This window comes from Artemia sp. Qi Xiang Cuo, chromosome 12, assembly GCF_049724085.1.
Source record: "Artemia sp. Qi Xiang Cuo chromosome 12, ASM4972408v1, whole genome shotgun sequence".
Lineage (NCBI taxonomy): Eukaryota > Metazoa > Arthropoda > Branchiopoda > Anostraca > Artemiidae > Artemia > Artemia sp. Qi Xiang Cuo.
This window is the reverse complement of record NC_142805.1, coordinates 6,333,395-6,346,512: the sequence shown is the minus strand read 5'-3', so window position 1 is coordinate 6,346,512 and position 13,118 is coordinate 6,333,395.

The window sequence follows — 13,118 nt, the reverse complement described above, 5'->3', positions numbered from 1 at the left end:
CCCGCGTATTTCACATGAAAAACCAAGCACGGACGATTTTATGCAATAGTCATAATTATGGACAATGTAAACGCTCATCCCAAGGACCAAGTGCCAAAAAGCGAAACACCAAGAAGACAAACCATAAACAATTAGCCAACCTAGTAAATTGAATGGAAGCCCAAAGTAAGAGTGATAACGTATGTGAGTATTATAGACACGTAGAATGATGAAGTAAGTGTGAAATCTTATGTATCTAGCTTACAACTTTAGTGAAAATAGAGAAAATTTTCATAAAACAAGTGAAAAATAAGTGTAAATTACGTAAGCTCAGTGTTGCAATCAAACATTAAACTTAAAACCTATTAATGTGTCAAACTTTTTCTTGCAAATTATTTTAATTTCAGTGTGTTAAAAATTTAGATGTAGTTAGGTGCAATCTAATAGAGTAATCGGGGATTTGTAAAAAAATAGAATAAGTTTTGCCAAAGCAGAGCTAATTCAAGTAATGAGTACTAAGATAAATTCTTTTAAAGAAAAATCAAATTTTAAAGTGTAAAGAGAGAGCATAACACAACGATGAGGACATCGTTAAGAACGGGAAGGATGATATGTACTGGGATCAATTTTCAAAAGCCTCAGAATTTTCCAATTAAAGTTACCCAAATAAAAATAAAAACAACCGAAATATAAACCCAAAATATGAACCTGAAAAATTCAAGTTACCCACAGATTAAACAAGTCTCAAGCGTTCAGTTTAAAATAGTGAAACAGATGTATTTAAATAAACAATACATTGTAATAATCTTTTAGCAAGTCTCAATCGTTTCAGTTTAAAATAGCGAAACAAATGTATTAAATTAAACAATACATTGTCAGAAACTTTCCCAAAGAAAATGTAATCAATAGACCTGACTCCACGTCGACAAAGTATGCAATAAATATCAGCTTGACCAAATTTTATATGACAGGTGACTAACAAAGTAATTCTAATATTAAGAGCTCGAAATACCAAACTATCAAGAGAGTAAGATTTATAATACAAAAAAAGTAGTCACTCGAGATGCAAAATATCTTTGTATAATCTAATTGCATTGTTCTGGAAACTAATTTTAGAACTAAGTATCTCAATATAATTAAATCATATTATCCTTTACCAACTCTCACAGAAGTAAATTATAAGTCTTCTGAAAATTAAGCGACACCCTGCTAGCAAAATATTGCAGTGTAAAACTTTGTTCGTTCCGAAAAATTCCAAAGTGTTATTATAAAAAGCTGTAAATTGTAATTAAAGTTACAATGTAGAACTTTGCCTTGTTAGAAAAATTCCAGAGTGATATCTTAAAAGCCATAAATTAAGCGACAACCTGCTAGCAAAATGTTGCAGTGTTAAACTTTGAGTTGTTAGAAAAATTCCAAAGTGATATCTGAAAAATCATAAACTTTAATTAAACCCAAGTAGCCCATTGGTGTATACCCATCCAATAGTAATGTAGGACAAATGGTGGAACCAATAGGGACTGTAAAATATACTTGTGAGTAACGCCCGAATGTAACCTCTGGCGAAATTAGGAAGAGTAGATAGTTAGGACTTAGGAATTTTTGCGCCAGTCTTAGAGAGTCTCAGATCAGTCCTAGAATGAGTTTAGAGCCAATCTCTTATGTGCTTACTATAACTTTCATGTGATCTAGAAACTGTCTTATCGAACATTATTTGTATTGCTACAGTTAACAATTCATTTTGGTGCCTTTTACTGCAAGTGTATTGATATAACCGAAGCTCTGTGACAATTATGTGAGTAATAATAAATGCATTACTTTCTTATTTTATTCTCTCTATGTTAATATTTCTCAAGTTTGTTAGTCCTTGTGGCTCCACTCACTCTAAAGGGAACCAGAAACTTTTTAATCTGATTTCGGTCTAGTATGACCATTATTGCAAGCTCCCCATTTGAACCCCTAAATTAAGCTCCCCACACATGAAGTTCCGCCACCACTCAGGTATACCATTTGCAAACCGCCAACTAAGAGTTTAACTAAATTTCCCCATTGAATTAATTAATTGGAATTTCCGTATTAGGAAACATCAGAAAATATAAGAACAAACAATTTTTAGTAACCCCATCAGAATGTTTTATTGAAAACCCAAACTAGAATTCTTTTACGCAAAACCCCCCCATTAGAAATGTTTAGAATGTTCATTAATATCAACACAGAAATTAATGACAACTCTAAGAAAAGCAAAGTATCAGTAAATATTGCTAGTATCTTTGACTTTTTACCATCAAACGCACTCAGAATGAACTCAATTAACAAATGGTTCTGTGAATATTCTTTGAAGGATATCAATAGACGGTGCTTGGTAGAACGAACGTAGCTACTTGGTAAATTCCATGTCTTTTAATTGATGACAGAGTATCAAAATTTAATAAGAAAACACTTTTGTATAGAACAAAATCAAGTATTTGGTAAATTCCATGTCTTTTTATTGATGATTGATTAACAATAATAAATAAATAAAAAACACTTTTGCCCAGAACAAACTCAGCAAACTCTCAGACTCTATTGCAAAACTAACATTTTAAGGTCATTTCGCAACTAACACTTAAAACCATAGAAACAACAATGCAATGCATGAAATATTTTATTGAAATATCGATATGTAGAATATTAACATAAAAATATGCTGTATATATTATTATACTTATTATTATGCTACATATATTATTATACATATTAATATCATTGAACGACTTTGGACATTTTGAATCTGTTTCATAAAATAATTCATTATGTTCTCTCTTGATAGTGTAGGTATTCCCTTCTCTTAGTTCATAGCCAGTAGAATAATCATTAATCTATTTTGAGTCATTCACAATTTTGCTGTGGTGTCACCTAAAGGTTCAATATGCGTTTCGTCTTTGGTATTAGTGGCCTCATTTACTATATCTGTTGGTATATGATCAATGGTAGTGATAATGTTCACCTGCGCTTGATGTTTATAAAGAATTTAATCAGTCTGCTACTTATATTTCGATAATGCTATCCAAAGTATCCAACAAAGGATATGGGTAAATGATTTGTTCACTCTGATACATAGATGTTGTCAATATTATCCTATGTATCCGTCAAAGGATGTTGACAAAGAATTTATTCACTCTGATACTTATATTTTGTCAATGTTATCCAACATATCCGACAAATGATATTGATGAAATATGTATTCACTCTTATAATTAGACTTTGTGAATATTATCAAACGTATCTGACACAGGATGTTGATAAAGGATTTATTCACTCTGATACTTAGATTCTGCAAATGTTATCCGATGTATCAGATAAAAGATGTTGATAATGAACTTATTCACTCTTATACATATATTTTGTCAATGTCATCAGACGTATATGACAAAAGATGTTGATGAAGAATTTGTTCACTCTGATACTTAGATTTTGTCAATTTTATCCTATGTATCCGACAAATGATGTTCAAAAAGAATTTAATCACTCTGATACTTAGATTTTGTTAATGTTATTATACGTATCTATCAAAAGACATTGATACAGAATTGATTCACTCTGATATTTAGATTTTCTCAATTTTATCAAGCATATCTGACAGATGACGATGATAAGAATTCATTCCCTCCGATACTTAGATTTTGTGAACCTTATCCTATGTAGCCGACAAAAGATGCTGATAAAGAATTTAACCACTCTAATACTTAGATTTTGATAATTTTATCTGACGTATCCGACCAACGATGTTGATAAAGGATTTATTCATTCTGATACCTATATTCTGTCAGTGTTATCCTATGTATCCAACAAAGGATGTTGCTAAAGAATTTAATTCATACACAGAAATCATAAAAAGAAATTATGTAGTGAAAAAAAATAAAAAAATATCATTCATTTGTCCTTCTAATGCACAAAAAAAACGTTTGAAAATATGCAATAAACTATGTAGTGTCAATGAGTATCCATAGAGTACCACTAATATAAGTGCATAAATAAAAAAAAAGTTGAAAAATTTTCAAAATTCAAAAAATTCCAAGTCAGAAAAAAAGAAAAGTGCTACTACAAACATTATTTTTCTAATAATAAAAGTAATGACTAATATGTCTACATAATTTTCATTTTTTATTTATAAAATATTAGATGTGATTTTTTTTTGGTTTTAAGTTTATTTCATGTTATTCTAAGAAATGTAAAAAAAAGTTGAGAAAATTTTCTATGCATAAAAAATATAAAAAACAAATAATATAATGTTATTCTATGTAGCCGACAGAAGATGTTGATAAAGAATTTAATCACTTTGATACTTATATTTTGATAATGTTATCCGAGGTATCCAACAAAACATGTTGATACAAGGATTTATTCACTCTGATACTTCTATTTTTTTAATGCTATCCGATGACTAGGTTTTCTCAATAGGTAAAGCTCATATAATATGAACAATATCCGTTGCCTAATTGCCTGCAAGTCCTGTGGATATGTTCAGTTATAAATCTTTGAGTCATTTTTGCCGGGGTAGGGTGCTCTACGCCTATATACCTTAGTTCTACCCTAAACTAGATGATAGACTATCGCTAAACGCTTAATATTACTTTCATCAAGGTGATTTTAATAAGAAATTTAAAATGTAGATTTATTCATATTTCGAATCCAACAAACTTTATACAAAAAAAAGAGGACACATCAGTACTACCGATGCATAAAAACAAATTCCCTTGATGTTCAAAGTGCGTGGTTGTAAGTGTTCTGCCTTAGGTTTTCGACAATGACCATTTCATGGTGAACTGTTTGTTTAGGTTTGAGGTCATTTTTGAGACGTTTCAGATCTTTTCTCAAATCTTGCGCATATATATTTTCAAAATAACATTTTACTGTTAACATTAATAAATTAAAAAAACAGTTACTATTCCTGAATCGGCTACAAATTGACATTTTTTTTTCTTGACAGTTTTTTTAAACGCATTTTTTAGCCTTTGGTTTTTAAAAGCTTTGATTTACAATTTGCTATAGTGCTTTGGCTGTGGTTTATTATTTATTAGGTTGGAACTATTACTATAGCCATTATAAAAATTTTTTTTTGGTAATTTTGCTCTTGAGCCCTTTTCTCTGCTAATACAAGAAGAGGCACAGCTATTTTGGCATGATCATATTTGTTGTTTCATCAACAATGAAATGCAATATGATAGGCTATAGAACAAAAGTGACAGAAAGCACAAACAAAAAAAAAAATGCTCAAGAACACAAATTGAATTTTAAAAACACTTTTAAATGGTACTAGTCTGCTAAAAATTGTATTCACTATTCAAATTGCTGTATTTGACCATATAAGTAAACTAAATAATATTCAAAAATATTCACATTGTTACTTAAATGTCCAGATACAACTTTTTTGTGACTCATAAATACATAATACTAAAAAGATATAAAACACATAAACATGAACTATAGGTTTTCAAAATAGTCTTGTAAAAGATTATAACACAGCTAAGAATTTACCTTTCGTAGCGAGAATATTGAAGCAATAAGAAAAAATTAGAAATAGTTACAGTTTTCATCTTGTCTCTAGGAGCTTTTTCAATGTTCTTTCATTACTTAAAAAATCACAATATGGTTAGCCAAACTTGCAGAATTTTGCAGAATCCCTGCTACATTACTATTATTAAATGAGTTGCAGGAATTTCAACTCTGTGTAACTGATAAAGAAGAACTGTCATTGCTTGTCTGAAATTATTTTCCCCCCAGAGTTTTACACCTTCTACTCTTAAAAGAAATGGAAACTCCGTTGCAGACCGCAATACATTTAGACGCAATAGACCTGTCCAACCTGTAGTACCATTTCATTGCAGCTAAGAGTGTGCTGGAGGTAGGCTTTGAAATTCTATTGTGGGATTCAACTGTATTAGTAGTTGCTTGCAAATAGTCCCACTCTTCGTCTGTAAGTTTTGACAAACTCTTGCAAATAAGTCTAATGATTGTTGGTGCGTAGCCACCACTGTGCCCAATGGAAAATCGAAGTTAATCCTCTTGAGAATTCTAGAGTATTACTTGGAAGGCCTGAGGAAAATTTCTGAATTTGAATCATGTTTGGTCTCCCTCCTCAAATTGCAAAATAACACTCTGCCTCAATTTGTGTTGATGCCTTACAAACAAGTTCGCATATAGAAGAAAAAAAATCTTTTTCTGTTGTTGTTTTGCAAAGTTTTTGGATTTTTCACCTTACACTGCGCATAAAATGAACCCTACAACCTTTGACCCGTACCAGATCATTGGACCAGGAACTTTCATTTTCATACTCTTTCCCTTGAGTCATTGAGTTTTCACCATAGCATACGTTCCTATGAACCCTGCTTCATTACTATTATTAAATGAGTTGCAGGAATTTCCACTCGGTGTAACTGATAGAGAAGGACTGTCATTGCTTGTCTGAAATGATTTTTTCCCCAGAGTTTTACATCTTTTACTCTTAAAAGAAATGGAAACTCCGTTGCGGACTGCAATACATTTAGACGCAATAGACCTGTCCATCCTGTAGTACCATTTAATTGCAGTTAACAGCGTGCTGAAGGTAGGCTTTGAAATTCTATTGTGGGATTCAACTGCATTAGTAGTTGCTGGCAAATAGTCCCACTCTTCGTCTGTAAATTTTGACAAACTCTTGTAAATAAGTCTAAGATTGTTGGTGCGTAGTCACTGTGCCCAAGGATAATTCGAAGTCAATCCTCTTGAGAATTCTAGAGTATTACTTGGAAGGCCTGAGGAAAATTTCTGAATTTGAATCATGTTTGGTCTCCCTCCTAAAATTCCCAAATAACACTCTGCCTCAATTTGTGTTGATGCCTTACAAACAAGTTCACATATAGAAGAAAAACAATCTTTTTCTGTTGTTGTTTTGCAAAGTTTTTGGATTGTTCGCCTTACACTGCGCATAAAATAAACCCTAAAAACTTTGACCCGTACTAGTTCATTGGACCAGGAACTTTCATTCTCATTTATGTTAGATTGACTTACTGCTTTGTTTAGTCCTAATTTTTGAGCGTCTGAAAAGTCCGCAACAACAGCCAGATCAATAGGCAGGACATTTGGAAAGTTTTCCTTAACAATGCAAAATACAGCATCAAATGATGTTTTATACGCTTTTTCCGTCAAGTTTGACATCAGCACACAGGCAGCTACCACCTAATGCACTGTTTCTTCATTATAAGCTACAATATTCAAAACATATATAAGCGGTGCTATGGTTCCAGGATATGTTACGTCTGGAATAATAAAATCTGCTCTAGAAAGGAGGCTAATTTGAAATATTAACATTAAAACACTAAAGGAGTTACCATCTTCAACCGAAAAATGTTTAACGTATTCACCGCTTAAATTTAAAAGTTCCGAATTCACTGACTCGTCCGAGTGCTGTCCGACAGGAACCGTTTTTTGTATGAACTTATTAATTGTTTCTAGTTGCCTTTTAAGACTCACAAAATTGCAGTTTCGAGTTCGATCAACTACTTTCCCAACACGTTCCAAATTGGCAGCTGCTTGATTTTTTTCTGTAGGAATATAATCGAGACCCTTGTGAATTTCTTCGACTGTAATATTGGGGTCTTTATTTAAAGTCATTGTTATGTCCTTTCGCGCCTCCTTCGTAAGTATATTTTTGGGTGGCCTACTATGACTGTGAACATTTGATTCTAGTGACACTTTTGGCCCTATAGCCAAAACCAATCGTCGTCGATCTTCATAATCTATAGGCATTACTAGGACAATCTTGCATTTGCATGTTTTCTGAACTAAATGAGAGCCTTGATGTGTCAAGCCAGTTGTTCTTGGTAAAAAAGGTCTGAAATGCCACTGTACACCCTTCTCCTGAGCAGGTTTTTAGGCCAGCACACGGATTTACGTGTATAGTGACATTGAGCAATTCAGTTTTTTCGTTCTGAGAATTCGGATGTTTTTTTTGTAGATGCAGAGCTTTTGAGTGTTAGCTGAATTAATCCTAAGGCAGGATTTCGACTGTTTTTATGTATATCTGATGTCTTAGAATCCAATATTTCACAGTTTTTCACGTAAAACACAGTTTTGTTTTTCTCCGTATATCCAATGAATTTTAGATCTGATAAAGTGGCTTCTTTCCAAGTGGTGGATTCAATTAGTTTAACAACATTATCTACAATACTAGATATTTTCTTTCTTTCGTAGTTGTTGTTACCTGAATCTTTGAAAAAACTGATAAATCTGGACTCATAAAACAAATTTAGAAATTCACAATTTGGAACAGAGCCTGTTAGAAAGAAATATTTTTGATATTGCTTTCTACCACCAAAAAAAAACTCACGAAGCTCAAAGTCCAACATTCCATAAGCGACACACTGCCGGAGGAGAGCAATGAACCTCTTCTTTTTCTCAGCACCAATACTTTGACAGGAGTATTCATCAAAACCATGACTATCCAATTTTTCAGCAAGATAATTGTCTTATTTTCATACCACATACCACGGTTTTCAGATGCAGAAAAAGTATTGAACAGTTATGTAAGGTCTTCTTTTCCCTCTACTTTTTCGTATTGTGCATTGCAGCTGGCACAGCAGGGAGATGATTCTGCTCTGCAGCTTTCTCCAAAAAATGAAAGCTGCTCTTTTCGGATGCCCTTTCCTAAGAATGGTGCGTATATATATTTTATATCCTTGGGAAAATCATCCAAAACTCTTTTTTTGCGTTACAACCGAGCTCTTTCGACCAATAAACACAGCTATGGAGATCATAGCAATCATTAAACAGTAAAACTTCCTTTGACTGGTTCTGATTCCTTCCCGCCCTACCTTGCTTCTGCATCCAAATTGATATATTTTTTGGAAGCCCAAACCGAATTAACACATCGGATGCTTTTGATGTTTAAACCACATCCATAAGCAGTTGTGGCACAAAGAATTTTTATTTCGCCATTCTGCATTGCGGAATGGACATGCTTTTTGTCTTTAGTCGTAGAATCCCCAGTGTAAGCAGCTGCCTTTATGCCATTTCGCAAAAGAAAAGTGCATGCTGTCTCCACTTCCTTAACATATGAAAAGCAAATGATTGTTAGCTTTCCATCTGCAATTAATGAAAATTTTTGCACTATTAGTTCCCATGATTCCTTCAATTTATCGTCTCCGGGTTTGCCCAATGGTGGATTATAATACTATATGTCTAATAAATTATTAATTCTATCCATTGGAGAACGATGTACCTTTGGAAAATGGAGTAGTTCTGTTACCAAAACTTGTTCCTCCATGGGTAACAGAGTGGCAGTCAATGCAAGAAGACTTATGCTTGGAAAAAGTCTTTAAAAATTTTCAATTTCGCGGAAGGATGTCCGGAACCCCTCCCATTCGTAGAGAAGGTGGCATTCATCAATTGCTACTAGTCTGAGATGCTGTAAAAGCAAAGGTTCATTCCTTCGGACAAATCCGTCTAAACCGTTATGACCTAATAAACTTTCAGGAGTACCTACTAATATAATTGAATTTGTGTCGGCAGCTTTTTTAATATATTCAAGGGACTGAAGGAAATCCTTTCTATTGCCCTTTTGTCCTATGGCAAAAGCTTTAATATTTTGGGAATTAAGGTAATCTAATTGATCTTGCCTTAATGCCATAAGCCATAATGCCAGGAACCCGTGCCGCTGGGCACGGGTTTGATCCCTGGCGTTGCCAGTTATTTGGTTTAGGACGCGGGTCAATGGTGTGACTCTGTAAGCTTAGCCAGAGTCGACCCAGCTCTAAATGGGTACCTGGAGAAATCTGGGGAAGGTAAGCAGGAAGGGTGTGTGAGAGCACAGGACGGCTGGCCCCCAGCCCCCATCGCACTTCCTGGCTGAAGGGCCACGAAACGGAGATCAGCACCGCCGGTTTGGACATTAAGGGTCTAGTGCCGTCATATTTACTTAATGCCATAGTCGGAACAACCAATATTGTGGGCCACTTTTCATTACAGATGGAATTTGATAGCTTAGAGATTTTCCGGAGCCTTTTCCAGAAATAACCAGAAAATTTTCCATTTCCAGTACAGTGGTAATAGCCTCCATTTGAAAATCTTTTATTTTTATTATTCCAAAATGTCTTATAGCTGCTCCAGCAATGGTATCTCTTGTTATTGTGTTGCTATGTAATTGGTGTAGTTGAGACTCAGCTGATGCTGATATATTTGATGGCTGAAGAGAAAGGTTCTGAGCGCTATTGGAATTAGAGTGATAAATCGCTTGGCTTGCCGGGGTGCTATGTAATACTGTCCTGTGAGAAGTGCTTTTCTGTGAAAAAAGAAGAGGGAACTTTTCTGCTGATGTTTGACTGTTATACTTAATAGTTTTTTGCTATAGGAGAGCAGTGATTGTAGGTAAATGTAGACAACCAATTACTAGTAAACTATTTATGACAAGTAGCATCGTCAGACTCTAAAGATCCTGTGGATATTAGGGAATTATCAGACATTAGCTGTTCAAAGGTTTTTTCTTCCATAGATTGTAATGTCTTCAAAACGTCACTTGCTGAAGGGCGAGTTGATGCTGAGTAATTGCAACATAGCCTGAATAGTATGATCAGATATTAATGTTTTAATTTCGTCTATACCATTTATCTATTCCTTGTCATAGGGATGTTTTAGAGTACAGTCATGCAATTCATACAAAATCATTCCAAACAAAAAAATTACTGATAAAAGGGTTGGTTTTTCAAATTTCAATCTTTCGGAACTCATAAAAGGAGCAGTACCACAATAGGAGCTGGAAAGGGAATCTAATTTTGTTGAGCAAGTCAATGCGGTCACTAGTGATAAGCGGCTAGAACTGAAATCGGAAAGTTTAAAAACGCAGGAGTTAGATGCTTCCCCAGAAGTAACAAGTACATTAGCTGCTTTAAGGTCAGAATGTACAACTTTGAGCTTGTGTAGATGCTCTAAAGCAGATGCTACCTGTTTTGCCATTTCAAAAAATAGTTTTGGAGCAAACCTGTTCCTATAGCAAGCTTCTGCTTCGGACAAAAGCCCGATTAATTGCCTCCCTGAATTAAGAATAATACCCCCCTTTGGCGTGTCTACCTCTTTCTGACAATCCTCCATTCCAATTGACATTTCAATGGGACAGAAAAAAATAAGCATCACAACATTTGAGTGCCTACACTTTAACAAAGAGGAAGCCTCCTTAATAATAAGATTCATATTCTAGCGTACATTGACATAAGACCCTATATACTTCTTAACTACAATTTTTAAAGAATCATATATAGATGTATACACCTCTGCAGTCTAGCCACTGCCAACTTTTTTTTCGAGTTGAGGAAAGGAGTCAACCTAATAAGTGTCAGGTAATCCATAAGACTTCTTTTTAACTTTCAGGGACCCGACATCTAACACGAATGACATTTCTTTTGAAGTTCTATAAGAAAACTATTGAATTGATTGCAGAATTCGAAGATATGCTGAAAAACGAAAAAAAGTGTATAAAACTGTAAAATAAACTTTATACAAGAAGAATATTCGTTATAGGGATTCGATACCTTAAAGGATTATTCTGTATCATCCATTACAGTTTTTTTTTGCACACGTGGTCAAATTATATAGAAGTGATTGAGTTGCTGTAGTAGTTGAGTGTAGGTATAAACAGACAAGAAAAATAGCGAACTACGATTCTCTGCCAGAAAAAGCTAAAACTATTTTGTTTAAAGAGGGGGAGGGGCAAGGCTAATGGTGTTGACTGGACTTTATTTAGTGAAAAGGGGTAAAAAGAGGGTTATAAAAGAGCCGGTCAGGATTAACAAAAAAATGTAATTATTTTAGCAGATTGCAAATTATGGTTCTTGTATGACATACCCCCGACCATTTAAATTTTTTATCCATTGACGCACTGTAAACCTGTTTCTTTAGGTAGTTTCTTTCAGCTTAGCATGAGAAAAGGCAGAGAGAAGTGATAGAATAAATGAAAAAATTGTAATTTTGGCTATATATTTGCAAATTAGGGGGGAAGAGTATTTAGACAGTGTGAAGTCAGAAAACAATTCTTACATAATAATATCAAAATAATTTTAGCTAAAAAATTTTGCATTCAGAACCGCATTACTTTACCCCCACCCCCCGAATGTGCAGATATATCAACCAAATTTATTTCTAAAGTATTAAAGTTTTATCACACTTAGGTGTATTTTATTAAGATTAGTCTAACTTCACTTCTTGAGTGGTTGGAGTTAGGCGGAGTTGATTTGAGGTATCAATTAATTCATATTTTCTCTTTCCCATCATTTTGCTATGATGGGCCGGGAAGGGGAGAGGGGTATGGAATATATTACTTTTCGTTCATAATCTCTATAAAATATTTAGACTACCTGGCTAATATCAATCCGCTCTATGTATACACATGCTAGATATAGCCAACCAGATGGGTATCGAAAAACAGTCCAAGTGTACACGAAAATATAAAATAGCGAACCGGTTGGCTACTGAGTTGAGTCTATGTATATACAGACAAGAAAAATAGCAAACTAGGATTCTCTGCCAAAAATAGCTAAAAGTACTTTTTTTAGGGAGGGGGGGGGCAAGTATAATGGTGTTGACTGGACTTTATTTGGTGAAAAGGGGTAAAAAGAGGGTTAGAAAAGAGCCGGTCAGGATTAACAATAAATGTAATTATTTTAGCAGAGTGCAAATTATGGCACTTGTATGACATACCCCCAACAACTCAAATTTTTTATCAATGGAAGTACTGTAAATCGATTTCTTTCGATAGTTTCTTTCATTTTAGCATGAGAAAAGACAGAGAGAAGTGATAGAATAGATGAAAATATGTAATTTTGACTATGTATTTGCAAATTAGGGGGGGGGGAGAGTATTTAGACAGTGTGAAATCAGAAAACAATTCTTACATCATAATATCAGAATAATTGTGGCTAACAAATTTTGAATGCAGACCCGCATTACTTTATCCCCACCCTCCTAATGTGCAGATATATAGAACAAATTTATTTCTAAAGTATTACATTTTTATCATACTTTGGTGTAATTTATTAGGATTAATCTAACTTCACTTCTTGAGTGGTTGGGGTGAGGCAGGGTTGATTTGAAGTATCAATTAATTCATATTTTCTCTTTCCCATCATTTTACT